The sequence below is a fragment of the Antechinus flavipes genome, chromosome 2 (genome assembly GCF_016432865.1).
Source record: "Antechinus flavipes isolate AdamAnt ecotype Samford, QLD, Australia chromosome 2, AdamAnt_v2, whole genome shotgun sequence".
NCBI lineage: Eukaryota > Metazoa > Chordata > Mammalia > Dasyuromorphia > Dasyuridae > Antechinus > Antechinus flavipes.
Window position 1 is genome coordinate 550,373,266 of NC_067399.1, and position 24,054 is coordinate 550,397,319.

General features: G+C 34.1%; 1 protein-coding gene across 1 annotated transcript in view; it reads right to left on the reverse strand.

Moving 5' to 3' along the window:
* ENTREP2 (endosomal transmembrane epsin interactor 2) overlaps positions 1–24,054 on the reverse strand; it is a 597,828-nt gene that overhangs the window by 568,294 nt on the left and 5,480 nt on the right. The gene's annotated exons all lie outside the window — the stretch shown is intronic.

Sequence of the window (24,054 nt, forward strand, 5' to 3'; positions counted from 1 at the left end):
TCACTCTCTCACCTTTACCTGTCCAATCAGTTCCTAAAGTCTGCTGATTTTACTTGTATAACATCTTTGTATATGCCCTCTTCTCTTCTCTGACACTGCTACCCCCCTGGTGTAGGATCCCATTACCTGGCACCCCTGGACTTAAAATATTAAGCCTCCTGATTGATGTCCCTGTCATAAATCTTCATTCCAATTCATTTCCACTCAGCTGCCTTTTTTTCTGGAATTTTTCTGAAAATCCAGTCCAACTATTTTACCCTTTACTCAATAAACTCTAGTAACTCCTTATCATTTTCAGAATCAAATATAAAATTCTGCCTGGCTTTCGAAGGTCTTCATAAACTGTTGCCTTATCTTTCCAGGCTTATTAAATGACTCAAATATCCTAAAAAAAAAAATCATCGCTATTAAATGGTGATACATTAAGTTCTCAGGTCTCTATTATTATGGTTTTTAAAGCTCAACTGTTATTACTATCCATGACCACCCACTCTGACCTCAAGGTTTAGGCAATGATTTGAGATAATTGAGGAAATGAAGACAAGGCAATCTGAGGACTAACCTAAATTTTATGCAACAGAAAGGGCCAAATTTGGAATCAGGGGACATGAGTTTAAATCCTAACTGTTCCACCTAAGCAAATCATTTGATTCCCAGTTCCTTAAAACTTATGTGAAGGGTTGTACCAAATGGCTTCTAAGATTTCTTCTGTCTCTCAATCTGTAATCCTCTGACCTGTAATCCTCTGACCCTAAACATACAAACATATGCAAAACTTGGCAAGCTATGAAATTAAAAGGCATTAATTCAGCCTCTGGATCTTTCAGTAGTTAGGATAAGTAACATGCCCATGTATTTCTATAGTTTCAAAAATATGCCATAACTTTAAATCAAAATTAGTAATATTTTTAGATATCTAAATAGGCATATTGTTCCACTATTCATTCTACATGTTTCCTCTAAATATGTCCATCTATATCAGTCGTTATGCAACATTTTCTTCCTAAAACTGGAAAAACTGTCAATTCCTTCCTTACCTTTTTTCTCCCTCTTTCTCCCTACCTAAACAAGTCATAATATAATGTAGATAACAAGTGTTGCTTTTGGTTTTTAGTGTTAACTTTGATTTTTATTTTTATATTTTGTTTTTATATCACCTGCATTTCTCAATATGATCCTTCCCTTCTACTTCCTGAAGAACCATCCCTTAAAATGAAGAAAAGATGAAGGAAAAAATTAAGCAAAATTAATATAACAAAAGGTCAATGTTACATGCAATGTCAACACCCATAATCTCTGCTTCTAAAAATAAGATGGGTATATGATTTTCTTTGGTACCATGTTTATTCCTTAATATTTCACAGACCTTAAGTTTTCATTGCTTTTTTGCTCTTTTCATTTATATTGTTATAATCACTGTGTATATTATTTTTTGTTCCATTTACTTCATTTGGCATTAGTTCATTTAAGTCTTCCCATTTTTCTCTGTATTAGTTATTTTAATCATTTCTGAGCTTTGATTTAATTTATTTTTGTTAAAATTTTAAGTTCCAAATTCTTTCACACTCTCCCCACCACCCAGCACTAGAGGCAGCTGCCATTTCTCTTCTCTCTATCTCTGTCTCTCTCTTTCTCTGTGTCTCTCTCTATGTATGTCTTTTTCTCTGTTTCTCTCTCTCTTTCTTTGTCTCTCTCTCTCTCTCTCTCTCTCTCTCTCTCTCTCTCTCTCTCTCTCTCTCTCACATACACACACACACACACACACACACACACACACACACAAATCATATTATACATACTTCTATTTATCAGAACATCCACAGATAACATCTCAAAAAGTGAGATAAATTGATCTGAAACCCAAAGAAACTTCTTGGAAATGCTAATAAAAGACTCCAAAAGGCAATGAGAAGTAGAAGAAAAAATGAGAAAAGAAATGAAAGATATGCATGAGAAAGTCAATAGTTTGGAAAAGGAAGGGAAAAAACTGTCTGAAAAAAAACTATTTAAACAATAAAATAAACCAAATGGAAAAAGAGATACAAAAGATAACTGAAGAAAATCACACATTAAAAACTAGAACAGGGCAAATAGAAACTAATGATGTTGTGAGAGAGCAAGAATCAAACAAATGAATAAGAATGAAAAAAATGGAAGAAAATGTAAACTACCTGATTGATAAAATAGCTTGACCTGGAAAACAGATCCAGAAGAGACAATTTAAAAATTATTGGTGTACTTGAAGGCCATGACAAAAAAAAAAACACAACTTGGATAGCATTCTATAAGAGATCATCAAGGAAAACTGCCCCAATATTCTAGAAAGAGGGAGAAATAACTGATTGAAAGACTCCATCAATCACCTTTGGAAAGAAATCCTACAAGGAAAACCTCAAGGAACATTGTTGTGAAACTCCAAAACTATCATTTCAAGGAAAAAAAATATTGCAAACTGCCAGACAAAAACAATTCAAATATCAAGGAACAACAGTCATGATAACCAGGATCTGGCAGCTTCTACAATAAAGGATCAGAGGGCCTGGAATACCATATTACAGAAGACAAAGGACCTGGGGTTACAATCAAGAATTAACTACCCAGCAAGATTCAGCATCCTCTTTCAGGGAAGAAGATGAAGTTTCAATGAAGTAATAGACTTTCAATCATTTCTATTGAACAAAACAAAACTAAATAGAAATTTTAATCTATAAACATAGGACTCAAGAGAACCATAGAAAGGTAAATACAGGGAAAATATACATTTGGGGGTTAAACTGTTTACATCCCTAGATAGGAAAATGGTATCTGTGACTCTTCAGAACTGTGTCTGTCATTGGGAGGCATCACATGGACTGAGTTGTGAATGGACTCTAATGTGATGACATAAAAGAAAAAGATATTAAGAAGTGGAGAAAAGTCTGTACTGGAACAAAGAGGAAAGGGGAAGTATAATGGAATAATTACTTCACAAAAAGAGGCTTAAAAGACCTATTACAATTGAGGGGGGAAAGGGAGGGGGATGAGCATTGTCTGAAGTTTCATCTCATCAAGTTTTGCTCTAAGAGGGAATAATTTAGTCATTCAGTTGAAAATAGAAATTTATCCAATCCTACAAAGAAGTAGAAGGAGAAAGAAGAATGAAAAGGAACAGGATAGAAGAGAGGGCAAAAACACCAGGGAAAAAAAGAATGGGAAGGGTTAATTGAAGATAAGATAGTGAGTGGGGAGGGTACAAAACCACTTATAAGGACAGGATGGAAAGAGAGAACAAAAATACTTAGAGGGGAGAAAATAAGATGGAGAGAAATACAGAACTAGTGATCATAATTGTTCATGTGAATGGTATGAATTCTTCCATACAACAGAAACAAATAATAGGCAAATTTCTGGAGACGTTTTTAAGCCAATTACAGGAAAAGACAGACAGCAAAACTATTCTAGTGGGGGACTTCAACTTTCCCCTCTCAGAATCAGATAAATCTAGCCACACAATAAACAAGAAAGAAACTATAGAGGTAATAGAATCCTAGAAAACTTATATATGATAGATCTCTGGAGAAAAGTGAATGAGGAAAGAAAGGAATATAACTTTTTCTCAACACTATATGGCACCTACATAAAAACTGACCATGTATTAGGGCATAAAAACTGCACAATCAAATGCAAAAAATGAAGAAGTAAAATGTGGCCTTTTAAGATCACAATGCAATAAAAAATTATATTCAATAAAAGACCAGAGAAAATCAGACTAAAAACCTATTGCAATAATCTATATTTAAAGAATGAGTGAATCAAACAATAAATCACAGAAACAATCTATAATTTCATCCAAGAAAATGACAACAATGAGATAACACACTAAAATCTATGGGATGCAGCCAAAGTAGTTCTTGGGGAAAATTTTATATCTATAAATAGCTACATAAATAAAACAGAGAAAGAGGGGGTCAATTTTATTTTATTTATTTTTTAATAAAGCTTTTTATTTTCAAAACATATGCATGGATAATATGACAACATTGACCCTTGCATAGCCTTGTGATTTTCTTTTCCTTTCCCTCATCCCCCCAGAGGGCAAGCAATTCAATACATGTAAAACATGTTAAAATATATGTTAAATCCAATGTGTATAAAAATATTTATACAACTTTCTTGCTGCATAAGAGAAATCAGATCAAAAAAAAAAAAAGAAAGTAAATGAATAAGAAAACAAAATGCAAGCAAACAATAACAAAAAGAGTGAGAATGTTATGTTATGGTCCACATTCAGTTGCTACAGTCCTCTATCTGGGTGTAGATGGCTCTCTTCATCACAAGATCATTGGAACTGGCATCAGTCCTCTCATTGTTGGAAAGAGTCACGTTCATCAGAATTGTTCTTCATATAATATTGATGTTGTTGTGTCATAACATTCATATACCTTAATTTATTCAGCCATTCTCCAAATTATGGACATCTACTCAGTTTCTAGTTTCTTGCTGCTACAAAAAGGGCTGCCACAAACAGTTTTGCACATGTGAGTCCCTTTCCCTCCTTTAAACTCTCTTTGGGATATAGGCCCAATAGAAACACGGCTGGATCACAGGTATGCACAGTTTGATAACTTTTTGAATGTAGTTCCAAATTGATGCAAAAATTTTAAATAAAATATTAACAAAGAGATTACAGCAACTTATTATAGCACTATGACCAAGTAGGATTTATACCAAGAATGCAGGGCTGGTTCAATATCCGGAAATTTATTACCATAATTGACCATGTCAATAACAAAACCAACAGAAGTCATATGATAATCTCAATAGATGCAGAAAAAGCTTTTGACAAAATGCAGTCCATATTCTTATTAAAAACACTAGAGAGCACTGGGATAATGAGAGCTTTCCTTAAAATAATAAGCGTATCTACCTAAAATCTACAGCAAGCATTATTTGTAATGGAGAGATGTTGGATACATTTCCAATAAGATCAGGGGTGAAAAAAGGATGCCCATTATTATCACTATTATTCAATATTCTACCACAAATGTTGGCTTTACAATAAGAAAAGAAAAAGAAATTAAAGGAATTAGAATAGGTGATAAGGAAATAAAACTATCACTCTTTGCAAATTATATGATGATAGAGAATCCTAGAAAATCATCTAAAACCCTACTTGAAACAATTCTCAGCTTTAGCAAAGTTGCAGGATATAAAATAAACCCACACAAATCATCAGCATTTCCATATATTGCTGACAAAGTCCATCAGCAAGAAATAGAAAGGGAAATGTCATTTAAAATTACTATGGACAAAATAAAATATTTGGAGGCCCACCTGCCAAGACAAACCCAAGAACTATATCAACACAATTATAAAACACTTCTCACACAAATAAAGTCAGATCTAAACAATTAGAAAAATATCAATTGCTCATGGCTAGGCCAAGCTAATATAATAAAAATGACATTTCTGCCTAAATTGGTCTACTTATTCAGTGCCATGCCAATAAAACTGTCAAAGAATTATTTTATAGAACTAGAAAAATAATAACAAAATTCATCTGGAAGAACAAAAAGTCAAGAATATCAAGGGAATTAATGAAAAAAAAATACAAAGAAAGGGTGGTTTAGCAGTACCAAACCTAAAATTATATTATAAAGTAGCAGTCATCAAAACCATTTGGTACTGGCTGAGAAGTAGGGTGGGGGAGGGTGAATCAGTTGAATAGATTAGATACACATGACACAATAATCAAGGCCTAGAGCAATCTAATATTAGAAAAATCCCCACACTCCAGCTTCTGGAATAAGAATTCACTATTTGACCAAAATTGCTAGTAAAACTGGAAAATAATGTTACAAATTATTGTAATAATACAAATGAGACCTACATATCACACTCTTTACCAAATAAGGTCAAAATGGATGCGTTATTTGGGCATAAAGGATGGAAATCATAAACAAATTTGGTGAATGAGGGAAAATTTACCTATCAGATCTTTGAAGAAAGGAGGAATTTATAACCAAAGAAAAACTAGAGAATATTATGAAAGACAAAATGGACAACTTTGATTACAATTAAATTAAAAAGGTTTTGCACAAGTAAAACCAGCAGAAATAAGTTTAAAAGGGGAAAAATTACAAAGCTGGGGAAAAATCTTTACAGATAGTATTTCTGACAGAGGTCTTATTTCTAAAATATATAAAGATATGTGTTGGAATTTTTACAAACTGTTAAATCATTAGAGTTGATAAAGACAATAATTATCTAATTTAGCATGGTTCAGTATCATTGATCTGATCTTACAGGGAGATGTTTTGGTTCAGAACCTGAAACAAGGTACTAAGTAGAACTAATTGATACAATGCTTGTATTCACACCAGTACTCATTGGAGTTCACAAGTATGGGAGATTCACAAAGTAAACTTTGTAACTTTGTGAATTCACACCTCCCTTAGGTGTGGCTCCAGAAGGAGGAGTCAACCTTTGGGAAATCATATATAAAGGGGCTCTTAGCTTCAGATTAGTTAGTTACTTTGGGTGAGAGTTCAGCTGAATTTAGATTGAGAGGGGAACGTCAAGTGAGTTCAGCCAGAAGCCCTCTCTGAATGAGGAGTTTTACTTCAGAACATTGACTGGGGTCGGAGAGGAGCACTCTGGGAGATTGAGAGCCAGAAGCCCTCTCTCAGAGGCAAGACAGATTCACCTTGGTGCTAGCTCTGGAAGCTGAAGGAAGCAGAAGCAGAAGCAAAGGACAAAGCGGCAAGAGCTCTTAGAACCAAGGAGAGAGAGAGACCCCTAAAAAAAGCTAACCGGGCTATATTGGAGATTGAGAGCCAGAAGCCCTCTCTGAGTGAGGAGTTTTACTTCAGAACATTGACTGGAGTCAGAGAGGAGCACTCTGGGAGACTGAGAGCCAGAAGCCCTCTCTCAGAGGCAAGACAGATTCACCTTGGTGCTGGCTGGGCTGAAGGACAAACCTTTGGATTTGGAGACATTCGGAGGGAGCTCTTGGAACCAAGCAGAGAGATGGGCCTCTAAGCTAACTGGGTTATATTGGACACAATAAAAGACCTGAATTTTTAACATCTGGCTGCGTTTTGGGTGATTATTTACTCTTAACTGAAACTAAGGCTGCCTCCAGAAAACTTCCCCGAGAAACCTGCTTTCTCCCAGAGAAAACTATTATTCTAAAAGAAGAAAATCACCACATTTTGGTACCTGAACAGAGAACACAGTCACCGCAGCCACCGGCCCGGGCAGAAATGTGTCAAATTTAAGTCATTCCCCAATTAATAAATGGTCAAAGGATATGCACAGATAATTTTCAGATGATGAAATTAAAGCTATTTATAGTTATATGAAAAAATGCTCTAAATCAGTGTTGATTAGAAAAACACAAATTAAAAGAACTCTGAAGTACCACTCAGACCTTTCAAATTAGCTAAAATGACAGGAAAAAATAATGAAAAATGTTGGAGGAAATGTGGGGAAACTAGGACACTAATGCAATGTTGCTGGAGTCGTGAACTGATCCAACTATTCTGAAGAGCAATCTGGAACTATACCCAAAAGGGTATAAAACTGTGCATACTTTTTGACCCAGCCATGCCATTACTGGGCCTGTATCACAAGGAAATCATAAAGGAGGGAAAAGGACCTATATGTGCAAAAATGTTTGTAGCAGCTCTTTTTGTGGTAGGAAAGAACTGGAAAAGAAGTGGATGCCCATTAACTGGGAAACAGTTGAACAAGTATGAACAAATGAACATGAAGGTAATGGAATATTATTTTTCTATAAAAAAAAAGATGAATAAGCTAATTACAGAAAGGCTTGGAAAGATTTACATGAACTGATGCTGAGGATAACAAGCAGAACCAGGAATACACTGTACACAATAACAGCAAGAATGTGTGATGATCAAATATGAAAAGCTTGGCCCTTTCCAAAAGTTCAGGGACCCAAAGTAATTCCAATAGACTTTGGAGAGAAAATGCCACTTGCATCCAGAAAAAAAAAATCTAAGGAAACAATGTAAATCAACATATGCTATGTTCACTTCTTTTTTCTGTTTTTTTAAATCTCTCCCAAGGTTCTTCCTTTTTGCTCTGATTCATAAGCATATGATTCATAAAGCAATTTGTAATAAAAATAAATAAACTTATTACAATTTAAACATATATATATATTATGAAAACAGGGAAGACCAAGGTTCATCTTCAGAAGTGGAAAATTTAGTATATAAAAAAAAAACTTCAACCCAAAGAGTAATGTGAAATGACTTACTGTCCAGAGAGAATTTACAGAACTCACAAAAGAATTCAAAAAGCAAACTAGAGATATTAAGGAAAAAACTAAAAACTAAAATTAAAAAATAAAAACCATCCAAGAACAAGAACCTTTTTTTCAATGTCTCTCATTTGATTTTTAAATTCTTTTTTGAATTCCTCTATAAATTAGGATGGAGCTATTTAAAGTTACTCTTTGGGGTAGAAGCTTTTTGTACTTCTTTGTCTTCCCCTAAAGATGAACCTCAGTCTTCCCTGTTCCCAAAGTAAATATCTAGGGAGTCTTTTTTCTTTGCTGTTTAATTTTTTTAATGAGAAATATAAGTATCTCTAATTGTAGGGGGAAAGAGAGGGGCAGTGATCTCTTTTTTTTATTTTATAATAACTTTTTATTGACAGAATCCATGCCAGGGTAATTTTTTACAACATTATCCCTTGCACTCGCTTCTGTTCTGATATTTCCTCTCCCTCCTTTCCCCCCTCCCCTAGATGGCAAGCAGTCCTATATATATATATGTACATATATATATATAGGACTGCTTGCCATTATATATATTAAATATGTTGCAGTATATCCTAGATACAATATATGTTTGCAGAACCGAACAGTTCTCTTGTTGCACAGAGAGAATTGGATTCAGAAGGTAAAAATAACCTGGGAAGAAAAACAAAAATGCAACTAGTTGACATTCATTTCCCAGTGTTCTTTCTTTGGATGTAGCTGCATCATTTATCAATTGAAACTGAGTTAGGTCTCTTTGTCAATGAAATCCACTTCCATCAGAATACATCCTCATATCATTGTTGCAGTGTATAATGATCTCCTGGTTCTGCTCATTTCACTCAGCATCAGTTCATGTAAGTCTCTCCAAGCCTCTCTGTATTCATCCTGCTGGTCATTTCTTACAGAACAATAATATTCCATAACATTCATATACCACAATTTACCCAGCCATTCTCCAATTGATGGGCATCCATTCAATTTCCAGTTTCTAGCTACTACAAACAGGGCTGAGGGGCAGTGATCTCTGACCTAGAACCCCAAACTTCGAGCTCCACCCTATGCCAAGTATTTGCAGCCAGTAGTATCCCTGCCCCACTGCTGGTTCTTTCTATCTCAGGGCCATGTCTCAGCAGTACAGCTGAGTCTGCTGTTCCTAATAAGCCAAGGCTCACTCAGTCTTCCCGGACTTATATCCCCAACTCCTTGCTGTCCTGGAAGTGAGAGTTTCTGTAGTTTCTGCTGAGGCTGCAGTCACACCTGAAGTTCACCCCATGGCTCCCCACTTGATGTTTCTACCCAGCTACTTGGAGGTGTTTATACTTCACTTGGGTTAATTTCCAATTTGGAGTTTTTATTAGTGTCTTCTTGGGTTGTGCCAGGAGGACTCCTGCTCTGCCCCAAGTCTTCTTGATTTTTTTTACTCAACTATGCTCATCCTGAGGCACAAATTTGTCCTGTTTATGAGGGAAATATAGAAAGCTTGAAATTTACTGGCCTACTCCAGCAGAATCCTCCCCTAAAAGTCTTTAATTTCACTAATACACACAGACTTCCTCTACTAATAGCAATCCTAACTTTTCTACAATTCTACAATAATACATATTATTTTCATGAATCTTTGTGATTAGAGGGAGAAAATCATCTCAGAATGACCAGTAATATAGTAATAAGCTTTTTTTCAACTTAGGGAGAATTAAAGGGGCTGAAACTGTTATTTAAATGATATAGAGAACTCCTAGATAGGGAAAGGCACTCTACCAATGCAGGTCAGGATCCCTGCAAATTTTAGTCTTTGAAAATTGCCTGGGGCCCAGATGAACTAGCCCATTGTGCTACTGTCAGTATGTGCCAGAAAGAAAACCTAGACCCAGGTCTTCCTGATTTTGAGACTATCAATACACTACAACATTTTGCTTCTCATATGACATGCTTACAGATACAACCAGGTTCATATCTAAAGCCTCTCCTATTTGGTAAAGTCTGCCAGGGATCATTCCATGCCCTTAGTCTTCAAAAATTCCTATTTCTTCACCCTGATCAGACATTAAAATAGGCTTAAATGCAAGATATATAAATAACATAATATTAAATGCAAATAATAAGTAAATTCCAAAAGGTAAAGGATTAGAATTTATCCACAAAAAAAATTCCAAAGATTTTTTAAAGGAGGGAGGGGGAGGGCAGAGCCAAATTGATGGAGAATAAACAGGTCTTTGAGATCTTCCTGGCTTCCTTCAGATCAACACCAGATAAAGCCTCTGAACAGCTTTTGGAATGACAGAACCCACAAATATTTTGAGTGTAACAAATTTCCAGCAGAAGATATTTTGGAAGAACTTCAGGAAAGGTCTGTCTCAATGGGGGAAGGGAGTACAGCTGAGCGCATGTGCAGTGCAGTGCAAGGAGGATCAGGGCAGAGAGGCTTCCATATACTGGGGGAATTTAGTGGGTGGCTCATAGCCAAAATACAGTTGTGTTTGCTACTCTATACTGGTTCAGAAGCTAGTGGATCAGCAGACTAGCTGAGGGACCTTCAACACAACTACAGAAGGCAAGTAATGAACACTTGAACTCCAGCATAACAAGCAGGATTTGGCTGTGCCCACCCAGCACAGGAAGGAAGCTGGCACCACTGGGACCAGGGCAGTAAAGCCACTGTCACCTGTAGAAGAAGCTTAGGACAATCTCCCTTTTGCCCTAAGAGCAAATTTCAACCTTTAAAAATGAGCAAAAAAATCTCTGACCATAGAGAGCTTTTGTGGAGAGAGGGAAAAACCGATCTCAAACTTTGAGGAAACTAAAGACAAAACATCTCCAGATGAAGCCTCAAAGGGTGATGTAAATTGGTCTGTATCTTACAAGGCTCTATTGAACCTTGAGCCTGAATTCAAAAAAGATCTTAAAAGAGAGTTACAAGAAAAAATGGGGAAAAGAAATGAGAACTCTGGAAAAAGAAACACAGAAATTATCTGAAGAATATCACTCCTTAAAAAATAATTTTGGCAAAATGGAAAAAGAAAACAACTCCTTGAAAAACAGAATTTGTGAAATGGAAAAAAATCCAATGAACAAAACAATTTGTTTAAAAGTTCAACTGGCCAAATGCAAAAGAAGATGAAAAAGCTAATTGAAACAACTAATTCACTAAAAAACAGAAGTGAATGACTCAATGAGACATCAAGAATCAATCAAACAAAACCAAAGAAAAAAGAAAAATAGAAAAAAATGTAAAATATCTCATCATAAAAAACAACTGACCTGGAGAAAAGATCTAGGAGAGGTAACATATGAATTATTGGACCATCTCCATAGTGAAAAACCATGATGAAAAAAAAAAAGATTCTAGCCAATGTCTTTGAAGAAATCATCAAGGAAAACTGCCCTGATGTCCTAGAAGCAGAGGATCCAATAGCCAATGAATGAAAAAATAACAAAATAGATTAACCTTTAATTAATATGATTAGAAAAAGGAAAGAAAAAATCAAACTGCTAGTATCAAAAAATGAAAAGGGTGAACTGCCCACTAATGAAGAGGAAATTAAAGGAATAATTAAGAACTATTTTGCCCAACTGTATGCCAATAAATCAGATAATCTAAATGAAATGGATTACAAAAATACAGATTTCCCAGATTAACAGATGAGGAAATCAATTACTTCATTAGCCCTATTTTTAGAAAAAGAAATTGAACAAATTATTAATCAACTCCCTAGGAAAAAATCCCCAGAAGAATTTATAAAGGAATTCAACCAAACATTTAAAGAACAATTAATTCCAATACTATACAAGCTTTTTGGGAAAATAGGGAAAGAAGGAGAGCTACCAAATTTTATGACACAAATGACCTGATACCCAAACCAGGTAGGGTCAAAACAGAGAAAGAAAATTAAAAATCCATTTAACCTAATGAATATTAATGCAAACATTTTAAATAAAATATTAGCAAAGAAATTACAGCAAGTTATCACCAGCATTATATACCATGGCCATGTAGGATTTATTCCAGGAATGCAGGGCTGGTTCAATTTTAGGAAACCTATTAACATAGTTGACTATATCAATAATCAAACTAATGGTAATCATATAGTTATTTCAATAAGTGCAGAAAAACATTTGACAAAATCCAAACCCACCCCTATTAAAAAAAAAACACTAGAAAGCATGGGAATAAATGGAATCTTTCTTAAAATGAGCAATAACATCTAAAACCATCAGCAAACATCATATGTAATCAAGATAAACTACAACCATTCCCAACAAGATCAGGGGTGAAATAAGGTTGTCCTCTACCACCGTTACTATTCAATATTGTATTCGAAATGTTAGCTTTGGCAATAAGAGAAGAAAAAGAAATTAAAAGAATGAGAGTAGGTCATGAGGAAACCAAATTATCACTCTTTGTAGATGATATGATAGTATATTTAGAGAATCCTAAAGAATCAACTAAAAATTACTAGAAACAATGAACAACTTTAGCAAAGTTGCAGGATACAAAATAAATCCATATAAATCATCAACATTTCTATATGTTATCAACAAAGTCCAGCAGCAAGAGATTAAAAAAAATTCCATTTAAAATAACTATAGATAATATAAAATATTTGGTAGTCTATCTGCGAGACAAAGTCAAGAACTATATGAACACAATTATAAAACACTTTCTACACAAATAATATCAGATCTAAACAACTGAAAGATACCAAGTGCTCATAGGTAGGGTGAGTTAATACAATAAAAATGACAATTCTACCTAAATTAATATATTTATTCAGTTCCATACCAAGCAAACTGCCAAGAAACTACTCTACAGAGGTAGAAAAAATAATAACAAAATTCATCTGGAAGAAGAAAAGGTCAAGAATTTTAATGGAAATAATGAAAAAAATGCAAATGAGGGTAGCCTAGCTGTACCAGATCTAAAACTATATTATAAAGCAGCAGTCACCAAAACTATTTGGTACTAGCTAGGAAATAGAGTAATCGATCAGTGGAATAGCTTAAGTTCACAAGACACACATCAATGACCATAGTAATCTAGTATTTGGTAAACCCAAAAGCCCCAGGTTCTAGGATAAGAACTCACTATATGACAAAAATTGATGAGAAAATTGGAAAATAGTATGACAGAAACTAGGCATTGACCAATACCTAACACCTTATAACAACATATGGTTAAAATAGGTTCATGATTTACACATAAAGAATGACACTATAAACAAATTAGAAGAACAAAGGTTAGTTTACCTCTCAGATCTGTAGAGAAAGAAAGAATTTATAACCAAAGAAGAATTAAAGTACAGTATGAAATGCAAAATGGGTAATTTTATTTATGTTAAATTTTAAAAGTTTTTGTGCAAAAAAAGCCTTTAGTATTTTCACCTTTTTGTTATTTGCTTGCTTTTATGTTTTCTTTCTCATTTTTCCCTTTTTGATCTGATTTTTCTTATACAGCAAGATAAATATAGAAATATGTATAGAAGAATTGTAAATGTTTAACATGTATTGGATTATTTGCTGTCTGGGAAAGGGGATGAGAGAAGGAAAGGAGAAAAATTTGGAACACAAGGTTTTGCAATGGTGAATGCTGAAAACTATCTTTGCATATATTTCAATAATAAAAAAGTGATTATTTAAATATATGTGTGTGTGTGTGTGTGTGTGTGTGTATAGCTGAGGCAATGGGGTTAAATGACTTGCCCAGGATCACACAGCTAGGAAGTATTTAAGTGTCTGAGGCCAGATTTGAACTCAGGTCCTCCTGACTTCAGGGTTGGTGCTCTATCCACTGTGCCACCTCACTGCCCCAGGCTCATACCTTTATAATGGCAACATCTTCTGCCTGACATATGAAAATTATTTGGGATGAACGAGTAACCTGGTTTTTTTAGACCTTTTGAATGTAAGCATACACTATTTTGTAGGGCTGGTAAACACACTATATTCTCTTCTAAGAAATGTCCTTTAGCTACATTTATTTTCTTACTGCAATTTATTCAACAAATCTTTATCCCTTGTAAATTTTTTACTTTTTTAAAAATCTTTTCTAACAGTCATGAAAAATAGTTTGCAGTTTGTAGAAGTGCAGCATTCCAGATTTTCAGAACCCCAATAAAGTTATAATTTAGAAGAATCTAATTTTATACCAACTTTATGATTACAACATAAAAAATACAGAACTAGAGCCAGAAGGAAAGAATCTGCACTAAGTCTTAACTACCATGAATGTTAATGGAAAAGGAGGTAATGTAAAAAGCCACAGGGGGTTGGTTTATATCAAGAGAAACACAGTTAGTATGTGTGACCCTATCAAGTAATGTACTGAAGTAACTTAAAATGTTCTGCACTGTAGAATAGCATAGGAAACTTAAATCTACAATTAAAACAAAAACTTCATTTTAGCCATGAGCTTGAACCTCATGGCAAAAAACTTCTTTAAGACAGATGAATAATTAAACTACTTTGAATCTTGGTTCTTTTTATTCTTCTTGTCTCTTCTTTTTCTGAAGATGATAATAACAATATTATTAGCATTTACTGGTATGTGTATATACATGACTATACCTATAAAGAGAGATATACATATAGACACACATACACATCCCTTCATAGTTTATAAATTCTTACAACAGTCTTAAGCAGTACCATAGTAAATTACCATCATCCCCATTTAACTATGAGGAAAAATCTTGAGAAGGGTTAAACAACTTCCTTGAGGTCACACTGCTAATAAATAATAGTCTGTACTCAAACCTAGGTGAAAAGAGGGCCAAAAAAAAAAATAAACAAGTTATCATTATACTCCTGATTAGATATACGTTATCAAGTTATTGCTAACTTAAGTGCATATAGATTTTAAATAATTTATATGCTTGTAGGACTTTAAAATTCCCTCCTTAAAATTTAAATAAACACTGAAATGACAAAAATATTATTATATAAGCTGCTATTTATATTGTCAATTACTAAATCAATTTAGTAGAATTATTCTACCTTTTGCTGGAAGAGACTTGTAAAATATAAAGGGTCCAAACGATTTTTCCACATCTAAGAAATATTCCAAAAATTACTGTCTGTAGTATCTATATCATAAACCAAGGACAAATTGGACTCAATGAGGAAAGCAGATTCAAGATTCTACAAAAAGATAAGCAAAAAATTTAGACCCCTACCTCAGAGGAACATCTTCAGGAATACAGCAAAAGGACTCCCTCCTCTAAACTGCAAGTTAAATCTTTACTACTCACTTCCCTTAGCTTGAACATTCTTTCCCCTGAACAAGATATATATTAGTGTGAAAGTGTTATAGACTTTTTGAGAGAATGTACTAACTACACACTGTTAGTAAATGCCCTCCTTTCTAAAAGCTAAGTGTAGCTGACTAATTAATACCAACTCATAATCATAGCATGAAATACATTGGTACAGATTCATGAACTATATAGCATGAAAAATGGAAATCCCATCTTTTCAGGATTAGCCAGAGAATTCTGAGAATACATGCCCTGTACATGACCTGATCTGTCAATGCTATAGGAATAGGAATAAAGACCCCTAAATCTATCATTCTCTTTATGTATATATCTGTCTGTCTCTGTCTCTGTCTCTATTTCTCTCCACCCCACCCCCTTTCTCTGTCTGCCTCTGTCTCTCTCTCTCTCTCTCTCTCTCTCTCTCACACACACACACACACACACACACACACACACACAAATGATCTCCTTTGCTTCTCATAACAACCTTATAAGGTAAGTATCACAGTTATTTTATCCTTACTTTACAGATAGAAAAACTACCATTTAGAAAATTTTTGCAACTTGCCTATGATGTCATAGCTCATGTCAGAGGCAGAGTTCAAATCTGTTTCTGACTCCAACTTGCTGCAAGATACCCCTCATTTCACACACTGGAGATTTGGAAGAAGCACAACCTAGACACAGTGGTAGGTCTCCATATATGTAAGAAGGAAAGAAAAGGCAAGATGAAATTAGGGAATGTACTCATTGACAAAAAAAATTGATGAAAAGAAATAGTGTAAAATAAGACTGGAAGAGTAGAGGACTAGTACTCTGTTCTAAAAATTACCAAAAAAGAAAGGGGAAAGATGGGCTATACAAATACTCTCAATAACTAATTAATTGAGAACTAGTATGTTTATAATACAATATTTGTTGTTGAAATTGTTTCAGATGAAAGAATTGTGGGTTGTGTTAGTTACCTTTCAGTTCTATCCTAACAATAATAGTAAATTAGAGAAGGAGTAGAGCATATTGTAAGCCATAGGACAGATGGGAAGTAGTTTCTTTAGGAAGAGATACTCATTATTAATAACAAAGAAAAGAAAAGATCATAAGAAAGGATCATAAGTGGCAGACCAATAAAAAGTTTACACTATAACCTAGGGGCAATGGGGGGGGGGGAAAGTCTTTGAGCAAAATGGTGTCATTGTAAAGCAAAATTCTCTATCTGAGAACACTTTTCTCACTCTAAATTTATAACTTCACACATTCTCTGGGGCAAAGAAACAGCTGTTTTGACTATAAAACTTCCTGTATTAAGTAAACAAAAATTGCTAATGTTAACAAAAGATTAAGAAACACACAATCTCTCTAAAAACTTATAAAAACAAGATCTACTAGTGAATATTTTTACTTCAAAACTATACTTTTGTTGTGTTTTTTACTTAACAAACTTAACTATCTAAATTCATGTAGCAGGTATTAGGGTCTTTCTTACTTTCTTCCCTAACTTACTGAAAAATAGCTTGATGGCAATTATGTCTTAAGAGCCACAAATGACATGGCTCCACCTGGAGTGATTAGCTGATTGCTTTGGGTAATCTCAATAAGTATCCAAGTACCTGGAGAGCATAAATTGGAAAGCAATTGATATATATTGGTAACCAAATGAAAATGGTTCTTTTTGTTAAGAAATAACTCCACCATAAGAATGAAGAGTTAAATGGATCTGACATTCTCTCTGAATCTGAACTTGTAAAAAGACTCTCATAAAGATGGACACTGACAACACATTCTTCTTCTGCAACATATATGCAAAGACTATTGTGACAAAAGATGTTGTCATAAAGACGTTTATCACTTAGGTAGAGAGCTCTAGGATCTGATCATTAAACAGTATTCAAAGTATGAAAATTCTCTACTAATACTCTCTCTTACTCATTTTGTTCCCACCCTGATTTAAATACTCTAGGAAACTTATCTAGTTTCCAAACTTCTATAAATGAGTCAACTGACTTGCTGCTAGCAAATCAAATCTACAAATAAAAACATTTTTTCATAATAATAATAATAAAGCAGCCTATGTTATCACATCCCCAGTGACAACAATTTCATTCCACTTCACAATGTAGTTTTGGTCTTGATTTCTTCTCAACTCCAAAAAGGAAAAGTTTTAGCAAAATCCTTGCCTTGCTAAGAGACAGTGAGAATGGAAAACATCGTCAAAGTCAGAACTGGCATTTATACTCAGATTTTTCAGCTATTCACATTTAACATCCATTCTCAGTCTCTTACAAATGCAGAAGTTTCCTCATCATTTGGTCATATAAACTGACTAAAACATCTCCTGATTTGGCAAAAAAACTACCATCATCAATTTGCCTTCCTTATCTTTCCTGCCAGTAGTTCTATATGTTGAATGTCTATCTGTTATATTGCTTCAGCCCACAATATTTTTGGAATTATAGTCTTTAACCACTGCTATGTTTGAAAGACACTCCACCTTCAATCTCCTGGCCTACCTTTGGCAATGAGACAAGAAAAAGTATAAAAGTATAGAATTATTTAAGAAAGTTTTCCATTACTTTGTATCAATCAAAGCAATAGACATTTATTAATCATTTTCTATGTGCCAAGCATAATGCTCTAGAGATACAAAAGAAGACAAAAGACAATCTATGCTCCCAAAAATTATCTACAATCACAGAGAAAACAATCCTGCAGAGGTGCCAACAAAGAGCAGAAAAGGAAAAGACCCAAAAAGAAAAGACCACACCATGAAGGGTCTCAACCAAAGAATCCTCATCTTGCTTATAATAAGTATTAGGAGATTTCATTGTGAGTTTGGGGAGTTAAAAATAATTATATATTGCCTTACATCATGAAGATTGTGATAAGGATCCCCAGTGTCTATAATGACATATATATATATATAAATAGACACACACACACACATCTACACACATATGCATACATATGACTTTCTATTTTTCTGTTTTCAATAAAACCTTCTGCAATATCAAGAAATGTGCATTTGGAAGTGGAAATTTGGTATAATTATGAGACTTCTTTTCCTCAAAAAGTTTTAACAGAGGACCTTTCTATTACAGTCACCGTGGTACAAATCTTTTATTTCCAAGGATTTATTTGGTATTGAAATGAAGTCACAGTTAACCACTCTTCCTTCCTGGATATTCTCCCTTGTCTGGATTTTCATGATACCATTCCTTCCTGGCCCTTCTCTAAGCTTTATGATGTTAACATCCACATAATATCCCCTAAATGTGGGTGTTTCCCAAAGTTCTTCCCCTAGGCCTTCTTTTCCTTTTACCTTCTCTCTCTCTCTTAGGAATTCCATCCACTCTCATGGGCTTAACTATCATCTTAACACTCAAGAGAGGGAGAGAAAGACAGACAGACAGAGAGGAAGGAAGGGAAGGAAAGAGGGAGAGAGCACTCCAATTTCTTCCTGACTTTCAGGCCTAAATCACTCATTTCCTAATGAGCCTTTCAAACTGGATAGTTCAACTCAAATTCAACATTTCTAAAACTGGAATTATTTTATTTCCCCTCCGCAAAAAAACCTCTCCTCTCTTTCAAACTTCCCAATTTCTGCTAAAGGCAATACTATCCTTTTAATCTTCCAAATTCACAACTATGGCATTATCCTGAACTGCTTCATTCTGCCTCAACTTACATATCTAAGTCAATTGCAAACCTTGCCATTCTACTTCTACAATATTCTTTTCATTCTTTTCCTCTCAAATCACTAAGCTACCTCCTTCATTCAAATCCCCTCTCCTAGATTACTACAAGAACCTTCTAGTTTGTTTCTCTACCCAAACTTCGTCACTACTCTACTCTCCCCTACACATTGCTGCCAATGATTTTTTTCTAAAGTATGTTATTCCATTATTCAATTAACTCCAATAATTTTCTATTGCTTTTAGAATAAAAAAAAATAACATTTTCTGTTTAATGTTTTAAGTCTACCTTGGTTCTAACCAATCTTTCCAGCCTCAATGGATGTTACTTCCCTCCTCCCACTCTACATCTAGTCAAAATTGCTTTCCCTCTATTCTCACATACTACATATCATTTCCTGTCTCCTTTGCACGCTTTCCCCAATTCTGTTATGAATGCAATACGCTCCCCCTACTGGCCACTTTAGCTCTCACAAGTGAGTTTTCATTTGTCTCAAATTCTAGGAAATACTCCAAAAGCAATTAATTTCATCAGTGACTGGCCTTTCACTTTTAAGGTGAAAATTCACCAAACCTATCCTATGATTTCCATAGTTCTTATTTAATCATCTCACAATCTATAAGTAGCTATACCTTTTCATTTTGATGACTTTTTATACTCTTAGATTTAAAACAGTTGCATGCAAATAAATGAAGACTACAATAGCCTAACAACCACTGTCATTTATCATGTCTTAGAGGAACCTCTTCCACAATCTCTTTTAAAACTGTTTCTTCATATTCTTATTTTAGCAGTGCTTAATAAATAAAAGTTCTCTCCCTGCCTCATTTAAACCATTAAAGGTATCACCCCACATCATTAGAAGATGATGCACTACAGGCAGCAACCTAGCTGAATTTTCCCATTATCCTCCAAACAACTTTAAATAACTCCCCAAATAAAAATGTTGTAGTAACAAAGCTAAAAAAAAAAAAGTTTAAGGTGAAACAGTTTCCTAACCTAATACAATTTAGGCAATTGGCATGAAAGGTCTTTGACACTGTAATGAGAACCAGCTCAGAGCTTAACAAGAGCAATAGCAGTGGCCACAACAGGAGGAACAGTAGCTTCAGAAGCTCTCAACCCAGAAAGAGGAAGTGTTGAGTCAGGAAAGTATTAGAAGGCACTCTGTACTGTCACTGGGTGCAATTGGTGCTGATTAGCAACTCTGTTACCCATATATATAGTTCTTGGTCATAGTTCCAGGGTGAAGAGGAGTTGTTAGAGTTAGTCATAGAGGAACAGGAGTACTGATCACATTTCCAGGGCCAAAAGAACACTAGTGTTTATGACTGCAAAGGATCTTTCCTGAGTAGCAATCAAAATACAATCTAAGACAGCAGTGATGACAACTCTCCCCAGATCACATCACCTTGGAAACATCAAAAACTAGCAAAGTCTCAGAACTAGCTCTAAAAATACCTTGGGACAGTGCCTTCCTATTTCAGGTGAGCAAAACCCAACTTTAACATAGAGTTCAAAATCAAGAAATAGGCTGGGAAAATTACAAACACACACACATGTGCGCGTGTGTGTGAACATGACCACTAAAAAATTATTACATCAAAAGGAAGACCAGAAAATATAACAATGTAAAAACAGCTACAAGCAAACCTTGAAGAAAAATGCAAATTGGACTGAAGCCCAATAAGAGTTCCCAGAACCATTAAAGAAAGATAAGAGGGGAAAAAAAGGGGGAGGGGGAAAGAAATGAGTGCAATGAAAGACAATTACAAAAAAAGGAATTAATATCTTAATTTTTTAGACAATACTGAAGAAAAGAACTCCTTAAAAAACAAAACTGGCCTAATGGCAAAAAAGGCACAAAAATTCACTAAAGAAAAGAACTCCTTAAAAAATATAATAGACTGACTGGAAAAGGAAGACTGATTGAAAAAGTTCACTGAAGAAAATAATTCCTTAAAAAATAGAATTGAATAAATGGAAGATGATGACTAAAAGACATCAAGAAACAATAAAACAAAGTCAAAAGAATCAAAAAAAAGTGGAAGAAAGTGTAAAATATATCATTGGAAAAACTACTGAACTAGAAAATGACTGAGGAAAACTCATTTAAGAATTATTAGCCTACCTGGAAGCCCTGAGTTAAAAAAAAAAAAAGTTAGACATCATACATCAAGAAATTAGGAAAGAAAACTGCTCCAATGTCTTAGATCTAGAGGACAAAATAGAAATGGAAAGAATTCACCAATCACCTCCTAAAAGAGATTCCAAAACGAAAACTTCCTGAAATAGTATAGCCAAATTCTAGAACTCCCAAATCAAGGAAAAAATATTACAAATATCCAGAAAGAAACAATTCAAATATATTGAAGCCTATATAGTTAGGCTCACACAAGATTTATTAGCTTCCAAATTAAATGAGTAGACATCTTAAATTATATTTATTCCAAAAGACAAAGGAACTGGTGTTAAAACCAAGAATCACCTAATCACCTATGTAGCAAAATTAAGTATAATCCTTCAAAGAGAAAAATAAATATTTAATATTCAATTGAACTAAAACTGGCTTCTAACCTTGGGAATGACCAGAGCCAGAGACAGGAGAGTCATGATGTAAATAAAGTACTTGAAACTGGAAGCCTACCTTCCTAAAAGGTAGTATTTAACATGCTGAGATGAGGCACTGTTTTATCATTAAAATATACACACAAGTGAGTTGGACTATCATAATCCAACAACAGGTCTTGAATAGCATTCCCCATGTCAGGCTCATGCAAAAATAATGTAGGCATTCATGGTCCTGTAGGACAGCCTGCAGATTGTTTATCTCATAACAAAGTACAAAAACCAGTGGAAAACAGAATGAAGTACCTGATTCAGTTTATTTGGCATTTTCATGGAATGGAATTATAAGCACAAGGAAGGTGATGAATGGCTCTCAAGTCCCTGGAAAACAGAGGGCAATAAACATCTTATTCTGGTCAAAGCAATACACTTCACCAGAGAGAGAGATCATTTAGAGTGCAGACGATTGTTATTATGCCAACCTCAGGGTACAGTCTACTTGCTGGGCCTTAACTCTGGGAAACAAGTTATATCTCCAAAATATTTTCGCAAATAAAATACAAGATTCTCAAGCATTCCTGACCAGAAATGAATAGAAAATTAAATATTTAAATACAAACCCCAAGAGAATTATAAAAAGACAAACATGAAAGAGTAATCATAAGTGACTCAATAAAGTTAATGGTTTACTTTTTTCTATGGAAATATGACATATGTAACTCCTAAGAATTTTAGCATTATTATAGCAGCTGGAGGAAGTCTACATAGACAGAGGGCATGAATAGGAATAGATTATATTAGGATTATCTAAAAAAAATTGAATGATTTCATCCTGGATAAAAGGGGAGAGAAGAAGTAAAATGGGGAAAAGTTTTTCCAACATAAAAGAAACTTATAAGGAAGAGCTAACTGGAGAGGAAAATGGGGATTGCAAGATAGGCAATACTTCAATCTCACTTTCATCAAAAACATTTCAAAGGGGGAAAAGAATATACACACACTCAATTGGAGAGAAATTGAAATAAACCAATATGGAAATAAGAGAGAGAAAGGGGGAGAAATATTTGGGTGAGAGGTGATAAAAAGGAAGACAGATTAAGAGAGGCAGTAATCAGAAGCAAAGACTTTTTGAGGAAGGACAGGATAAAAACAGAGAAAAAAGGATAAACAGAAGAAAATAGGATGGAAGGAAATACACATAACTGAATGTGAACAGCATAGACTCACCCATAAAATGGAAGCAGACAGAAAGAATGGATTAAAAACCAGAACATGTCATTTATAAGAGGCACACTTGAAAGGGAAAGAAAGACATTGTTAAAGGTCTAGAGCATAATCTAATATGCTTCAGCTGAAATACAAAAAGATAGAGGTAGCAATCATGATCTCAAACAAAACAAAAGCAAAAAAAAATAGGCTTAATTTAAAAAAGATAATTAGGGAAAGTATATTTACAAAAAGGTATATGGAAGACAATGAAATTTATAGCAAGTTTCTCTGATAAAGATTTCATTTCTAAAGTAGACAGAGAGCTGAGTCAAATTTATAAAAATACAAGTTTCCCCAATTGATAATCAAAGGATATGAAAGATAGTTTTCAGAAGAAGAAATCAAAGCTATTAAATAAAAATCTAATGAAAAAAATGCTCTAAATCACTACTGATTACAGAAATGCAAATTAAAACAATTCTGAGGTACCACCTCCCATCTATCAAAAATAACAAATATTGTCATTTTTATATGAGTTTAACATATGAAGGAAAAAAGATATACTAAAAATGTTGGTGAAATTATAAACTAGTTTAAGCATTCTATTATTTTGATTTTGTTTTATTGGTTCTTTTTATTTTTGATATACATTGCTTTATGAATCATGTTGGGAGAGAAAAATCAGAACAAAATGGGAAAACCATGGAAGAGTAAAAAAACAGAAAAAAGAAGTGAACATAGCATGTATTGATTTACGTTCAATCTTTTTTCTGGTGCAGATGGCATTTTCTATCCAAAGTCTATTGGGATTGCTTTGGATCACTGAATTACTGAGAAGAATCAAGTCTTTCATAGCTGATCATCACACATTCTTTCTGTTATTGTGTACAATGTATTTCCGCTTATGCTTGTTTCATTCAGTATCAGTTTGTGTAAATCTTTCCAGGTCTTTCTAAAATCAGCTTGCTCATCGTTTTTTATAGAAGAATAATATTCTATTATCCTTATATACCACAACTTGTTCAGCCATTCCCCACTGATGAGCATCTACAATCTAAGAATTCT